Source organism: Panthera onca, chromosome C1 (assembly GCF_046562875.1).
Source record: "Panthera onca isolate mPanOnc1 chromosome C1, mPanOnc1 haplotype 2, whole genome shotgun sequence".
NCBI lineage: Eukaryota > Metazoa > Chordata > Mammalia > Carnivora > Felidae > Panthera > Panthera onca.
In genome coordinates this window covers 68,438,528-68,446,498 of record NC_138346.1, presented here as the reverse complement: position 1 = coordinate 68,446,498, position 7,971 = coordinate 68,438,528, and positions in this window count along the sequence as shown.

Here is a 7,971-nt window from a genome sequence, read left to right as displayed (position 1 = left end):
GAGGGAGAGAGAATCCTGAGCATGCTCCATGCTGTCAGCGTAGAGCCTAATGAAGGGCTCAATACCACGAAGTATGAGATTATGACCTGAGCCAAAATCAAGAGTGGGACGCTTAACCGACTGAGCCATCCAGGTGTCCCACACATAATTATTTTTTATACTTGCATCTTATAACACTGTATTATTGTATTACATCTCTCTTATATTATGCCTCTTTCTCTTAATGCTTAAGTTTTAATTCTCAAGGATGTTTATCTAGCACCTAAGCTCTAAGAAGGTAAAGCATAAGACTGTTAAAATTGCTCTGTATAGTAACCACTTCATACTCTCGAGGTTGCTTATTATTCAACAATCACAGTGTAGGAAAAAACAACACGGTCTTGATTATTAATTCAATAAACATTTATGGTGCACCCATTCTGCTAGATGGGTGTGAAACAAAATAGAAAATGTCGTGGCACTAAGGAACTACATGCAACTGAACTAACTGCATGCAAGTTTAATGAAACTAGCAGTAAACAAGCAAACAAAGAAATAAACTACATTACTTCAGGTAGTAGTTAAGTGCTACAAAGACCTAATAAAACAGGGTAACATGACAGGGAGGAAGTGGGTTGGAAAAGTCACTTTAGAGTGGGGAGTTAAGAAAGACCACTCTGAGGAGGTCAAAGGCAGGCAGACGTGAAAATGGGGGAAGGAACTAGACTTTGGAAAAACAGTCCAGGTCCTGTAGCAGTAATGAGGTTGCTGCTTCAGGAAGACAGAAAGCCAGCAAGCTGGAATTATAGCAAAGGAGAAGAAGCGTGCTACAAGTTGACGTCACGATAATTGTTCTTTGCAGCGGTAGAGGAGAAAACCTAGGAAAATTTGAGGAATTTTTTGAGAATTAAGACCGCTCCTGTGTAGACTCAGAAAGATTCTCTGACTAAAGTAATTTGGCAAAGAAGAGAATAGGAGGAGAAACTCTTTCTTGCCTATGTATTTAATATTCCTACAGTTGGGCCTACTGCCCAATTGTAAAATTAGCTGCTCTTTGTCAGAAGTCTTCATTTGTTTGAAAACATGTTGTAAGTACTGTCAGAATTCTTTTTACCTGCGAACTCACCTTCAAATATATTACATATCTTAAACATGGTGTTATTCTTCCCTGGTTCTTTGTGACAGCTCGCTAGAGTCCCCATATGTAGGCAAAGTCAGAGATTCGAGGTGTTAAGGAAAGGTAAAGATGAGCTGGCCCGGTGTTTGTCAGTGAAGCAACGCATCAGAATCCTCTGTGGGCCCTTTTCAAGATAGCAACCGAGCTTCACTCTCCAGGACTCAGATTCACAGGACCTGGCAGAGGACTCTAGCACTATTATCTTGCAATGTGAAATGGTAAAGGTAGCAACATATTTTGACTTGCATCTCCTGCTGAAAGACTCGTTTCTCAGTAATACACAGGATGACCAGAGTGAAGACCAGAACCTTAATCTCTTGATATGGAAGTTTTTTGGTTTTTTTTGCCACTCTCCAGCCAACAGTATACCTTTTTCTTACTTTGATACGCTATGTTAAACATGTACAAAAATAGATTATGGTCCAAATGCTATTTTTTTTTTAGCATCTTTCAGTCATGCAATTCTAGAATTAGAAATCTTTGCGCCAGTTACCAGAACAAACAGCCAAAGAGAAGAAAGGAAGAAAAAGACCCCGAGTAGCCCAAATCCTGGATACAAATTCCTGGCATCAAGCTCATGCTAGTTTCCTGTAGCCCCCTTCTAGGCTCTTGGTTATTTTAGTGACTTTGTATCTAGACCCTATTTGGAGACAAACAAGACCCACACACTTGACTTGGTCAGGAAACATTTGCTTGCGGATTGATGGAGTGGTGGAAACACGGTGATTCCTGATTTCAACCAACTCTGCTGCAGCTGTAATTATGCTTATTAGCTAATGCTGATAACACCATTCATATTTTCACTAAAGAAGGACAACATTAATTCTTTTTCCTGAATGAAACATTGTCACCTGCATCCGAGGATGTAAAGTGACTTAAAATATAAAGGACTTTCCATTTCCAGACCAAATTCCTTAGTCTCTTTTTGGCTTTCAGTTGTTCCTGCCTCCAAGAAATGAGATACAAAAGCAGCTAAGAGTCGGTTCACTCCTCTGAAGCCAGAGGTAGAAGCAGTTTGGAAGACATTTTGTTTCATCTCTTTTTTAACTTCTTGAAAAATATTTCTGGAAAGAGTAGCTAATAATAAGATAGGTAGGTGGATGGCAGGGAGTTAACTAAAATGTTCAGAATAGCTCTGAGTACAATCGCATTTAAAAATAGAGAGAACAGGCCACGAACAAAACCCCACTAACTCAGTATATTTAGTTCAGATGTGGCTAATGTCCCTATTTAGCATCTTCAAGTTGCTTACACTTTCCTCACCAACCTAAGAATGTGCCTCTAGCACTGGAGAGCTTTCCAAGTCCAAGGACATGGGAATGTGAATTATCAAACAAGCTGGGGATGAAAGGTGCTGAAATCATCTTTTTACAATATTGCCAAAAACAGCTTGAGTTTCCAGGCTGCTAATTGCTGAAATATGTTTTAGCTTCCGACTTTGTTCTGAGCCCATGACCCACTCACCAAAAGGTAGGAAGCATGTTGTAAAAGAGAAAAAAAATGGCAGTAAGAGGGAGCAGAGTAAGGAACTGTTTAGCCCAGGGCCTCCTGGAAAGCCACGTTACATTAAAGGAAGTGTATTTTACTTGGGCCGTCTGCCCTTACAGTTTGATTTGACCACCAAAGTAATTCAGTCCTTTATTGTCTTTTCTGAACAGGAGTGAGTTAGCCACGGTCTTGAAAGTGTGGCAGTACAAATAGCTAATCTGAATTGGCTGTCTTCCTTTTTACCGTATTTCTTATTTAACTTTCTAAAAAGTTCTTTATGCCTGTTACCTCATTTCAGCCCCACACTGATTTGTTAGAGCAAGTAAAAGTCTCTGTTTTCTGTAGATGAAACTGAGGCACAAAGAACCAGAATGAGTTGCCTTAAAATCTCTTTTATTGGGGGCAGAATTAGGGATGGGCTAGGATCCCTTGCCCCTGCTGTGAGAATATTCCACTCCACTCCACTGCCACTAGTCATAAAAGTCCCTGGAATATGGTACAAAAGTAAGTTGCAGCAGCCCGTTTTGATATTTCTGAAAGAAAGCTTCAGCTACATTATTTTTCTGAAGTAGTTTATTAGCTAGCCCTGTAAGAAAACAGTTGTACCAGATAAAGGTCCCTTTCAACATTATGAATTTAATACCACAGAGGGACTTGCAGACTGAATTATCCAGACTCATCGTAGACACATATAGGCAGTCACTAAATGTGTGAATTAATGTTCGGTTATGGGTTTAGCAGATATAAATTTAAAGGTGACCCATAAGATATACTCAAATACTTTATTTTTGTTTATGCTTTTGGAGAAGTTACATCTTTACATGTGATATCTCTCCATAACACTTTTTAAATGACTTCTGGAACGTTTTTCACACGCAGGTTTAGTATTTGAACTTCATTTTGAAAAATGCCCTTTTCTAAAACAAAACCTTCAGACTGAATTAGTTAAAATGATATATTCAAAGAATGGTACCAACTTATTATTGCCAACAATTATTACCTTTGTATTATTTTTTTTTTAGGTCTGTGCTTGAATTTCATTCCGAAGATAGAGGCTCTGAAACAGCTAAAAATTGCAGGAAACGGTATCTGGTTGAGATGTCTGTGTATGTTCACACTTTGACCCACCATTTCTGCTCAAATCCATAACAAAGACAGGTCAAATCTGAAAAGAGGAAACCAAAATATGTATCTGTGTTTAAAAAGAAGACAAACATTTCTGTGGAGATAATGGAACAGAAATGCAAATTGGTGGGTGGAATTGAAGACACGGGCCTATTGAACCCACGAGTGTGGCTACCTGGGAATAAAATAGGTTAAAAGTGTTCGCTGTGAGATAGTGACACCAGAAATGGAACCAGATCAAATTGCTTGAAGCCAGGGGCTTGGGTAGGAGCTCCTCTGTTCCACTCGGGAAATAAGGCTGGGGGTGAAAAAAAAGGAACTATTGTTGCTGACCTCTTGGGGAGGTTGGACAAGGATATGGCCTCAAGACAGGGAAGGAGTAAGACTGTGCACGGCCTCCTTGAATACATCGACATATCATCGATATCCCCCCCACACACCAGGAGGATGAGTCATCATTAAAACACTTGATTCCACTGGGTGTTGTATGGAAACCAATTTGACAATAAATTTCATATATTAAAAAAAATAATAAAAATAAAAAAATAAAAAACAAAACAAAACAACAAAAAAACCCCACTTGATTCCAGGGGCACCTGGGTGGCTCAGTCGGTTAAGCATCTGACTTCAGCTCAGGTCATGATCTCGCAGTTCGTGAGTTCAAGCCCCACGTCGGGCTCTGTGCTGACAGCTCAGAGCCTGCAACCTGCTTCAGATTCTGTGTCTCCCTCTCTCTCTGCCCCTCCCCTGCTCATGCTCTGTCTCTCTCTGTCTCAAAAATAAATAAAAACATTAAAAAAAATTAAAACACTTGATTCCAAACCAGGAATCCAGGGAGTTGGCAAGGTGGGTAGAAGTTGCTTAAGGAAGAAAATGAGTGATCAAAATTAACTAGTTTCCACTAAAAAAAAACGAGTCTGAAAGCAAATATCCCCAAAACATGAAAGCATCTAAGGCTAAAAAAGACAGTAAAGATGCCAAACAATAGATATAAATTCTGGGACTTTGATCCTTGCACCAGAAACATCAGTATCACCTTGAAGCTTGTCCGACAGGTGGAATCTCAGGTGTCACTTCAGACCTGCTAAATCAAAACCCATGTTTTAACATAACTACTGGGCAACTCATATATCCATTAATGTTGGGAAAGCACTGCTGGAAAAGATAATATATTTATGGAATTGTTTGACAAGCTGTTTAACATAAATATGATGAATTTGCTCAGAGATGATGGAAACAAGTTTCATTTTAAAAGAGCAAAAGAATTAAGTAACACACACAAAAAAAGGCAGACGTGGTATATAGTAGCTGGTAAGACAACCAACTCAAAGTCTTGAAAATGAGAATTATAGTCACTTGGGGGGGAGGCAATCAATAGTAGGTATATACTGTGACCAGACACAAGGGCAAAAGAAAATTAATGAGTTAAAATATTCTCCTAATGTATTTGGGCAGAACCTGGCCTGAGAGAATGAGACAAAAAGAGCAGTTGAAATATGAAGAATAAACCGAAAACCTCCTACTTAAACCCAATAATGCCAATGGAGTTCTAAATAAGACTGAAAGAAAAAATACAGTCGTTTTTTGAAGCCATATTTATAATAATTATCCAGCACTGAAAGAAAATGTTACTTTGGGAATATACCATGAATACCAAGCAGGCTAAATAAAATGAATCTACATTTAGAAATACTGTAGGGGCACATGGGTGGCTCAGTGGGTTAAGCCTCTGTTTTCGGCTCAGGTCATGATCCCACATTTTGTGAGTTTGAACCCCGTGTCAGGCTCTGTGCTTTCAGTGAAGAGCCCACTTCAAATCCTCTGTCTCCCTCTCTCTCTGCCCTTCCCCCACTCATGTGCCCTCTCTCTCTCTCTCAAAAATAAATTCTTTCTTTCTCTCTCTCTCTCAAAAATAAATTCTTTCTTTCTCTCTCTCTCTCTCAAAAATAAATAAACATTTTTAAAAAAGAAATGTTGTAATCTGCCGAACAATGATGATAATGAGAAAATCTTAAAAACCATCAAGAAGAAAAGAGAGAGACTCCAAACAACAACAATAACAATTAGACTGTAACGTGTGTCACCAGCAAAAATAGATGACAGAAGAAAGAGGAGCATTAGGTTCCATGTGCTGAGGTAAAATAGCTGATACCAGCTGAGAGGATGACATTACTGTTCCCTCCCAGTTCTTCATCTTTCCCTGTAACCTTGTCCCATGTCCTAGAACTTCAGTTTATCTCAGTAAACAAAGATTCATAAAATATTGGTAAATTTAACGTTCTGTGTGTTTTATTTATTTATTTAGAATACGTATGTGCACACGAGAGGGTGGGGGAGGGGCAGAGGGAGAAGGAGAGAGAATCTTAAGCAGGTTCCATGTCCATTGCCCCTCGTGGGGCTTGATCTCAGGAATATGAGATCATGACCTGAGCCAAAATCAAGAGTCAGACGCTTAACAGACTGAGCCACTCAGGCACCCCAACACTGTGTTGGGTGGGTGACTTATGTTTTAGAGATAAACTTAAATTTTGAACTATTAAACCGAAATTGGGACTGTTGGGCATTGAGTTAATAAAGTATGTTGGGGGCACCTGACTGGTTCAGTTGGTTGAGCATCTGACTCTTGATTTGAAGTCAGGCCATGATCTCACAGTTCATGGGTTTGAGCCCTGCATTGGGCTCTGCGCTGACAGGGCAGAGACTGCTTGGGATTCTCTCTCTCTCTTTCTCTCTCTCTTTATCTCGCTGCCCTTCCCCCAATCACTTGCTCTCCCTCTCTCTCTCTCAAAAGTAAATAACATTTTATTTTTTAAATATTTTATATATTTTTGAGCAAGAAAGAGAGAGAGCACAAATGGGGTGAGGCAGAGAGAAGGGGGAAGAGAGGATCCGAAGGAAATTTCATGCCAACAGCTAAGAGCCTGATATGGGGCCTGAACTCTCAAACTGTGAGATCATGACCTGAGCTGAAGTCTCAGTTTAACCCACTGAGCCAACCAGGTGCCCCTTTTTATAACATTTTATTTTTTTAATGTTTTATTTAGTTTTGAGAGAGAGAGATCTCAAAACTAAGTAAATAAACTTTAAAAAATAAAAATAAATAAAGTATGTTGAGTTTGGGGATGTATCAGAAGAAGAATAGAAATACTAAATAATTTTTACTTTCTTGAAAAAGGTTAAAGTTTATAGATAGGTATGTTAAAATTTAAGAAGAAAATAAATGTCATGTAAGGCTTCCAAATAAATAGGTGAATAAAAAAGAAAGGATTATGAAAAGCTCTTAAATCAACAAAAGATGTAAAAAAAAAAAAAAGAGTAAACAAAACACAAAACTATATGGGAGATATAAGCCTAAAATTTTATAAAAATATTAAATTATCCTATTAAAAATCAGGTCATTGGATTATTAATTAACAAGCTTAATCTTATTAGTTAATAGGGAAATGCACCTAAATTCACATAAGTAATAATTTAATAAAACCACGATAACTATAATAAGAACACTTATCATAGGCAAAAATGTTTCAGTTCAACAATATTATGTATTAAAGAGGATTTGGGGGGGAAGAACTCTTTTTTTTAATTTTTTAATGTTTTTTTTATTTATTTTTGAGAGAGAGAGAGATAGAACATGAGCGGGGGAGGGGCAGAGAGAGAGGGAGACACAGAATCTGAAGCAGGCTGCAGGCTCTGAGCTGTCAGCACAGAGCCCGACGTGGGGCTTGAACTCATGAACTGAGAGATCATGACCTGAGCCGAAGTCGGACGCTCAGCCCACGGAGCCACCCAGGTGCCCCGGAAAGAACTCTTTACTGCTGTTCAGAGTATAGAGTTAACTGGTTCAGAGAGGGATGGAAACTATCCAGTAACATTGCTGACTCAGTGCTTTCACTTCTCAGCTTAAGCCATTAATTTCATTAATGAAAAAGCAAAATTGGTTAGTAACCTGAATATACATCAACAGGAAGTCAAGTAAACATTTCTTCTCTTTTCTTATTCAGTGGAATATTACACAACAGTTGACATGGACTAGAAACCACACACGTCATTTTAATTTAATTCAATTGATTTAATTTAATTAAAGCTCAGAAATGTAATGTTGCTCAAAAAAAGCAAGTTGCAGAAAAATATGCATACATAATGAATACAACTATAAAATACCTAAAAACACGATAGGCAGCCAATATATTGTTTCTTAATTC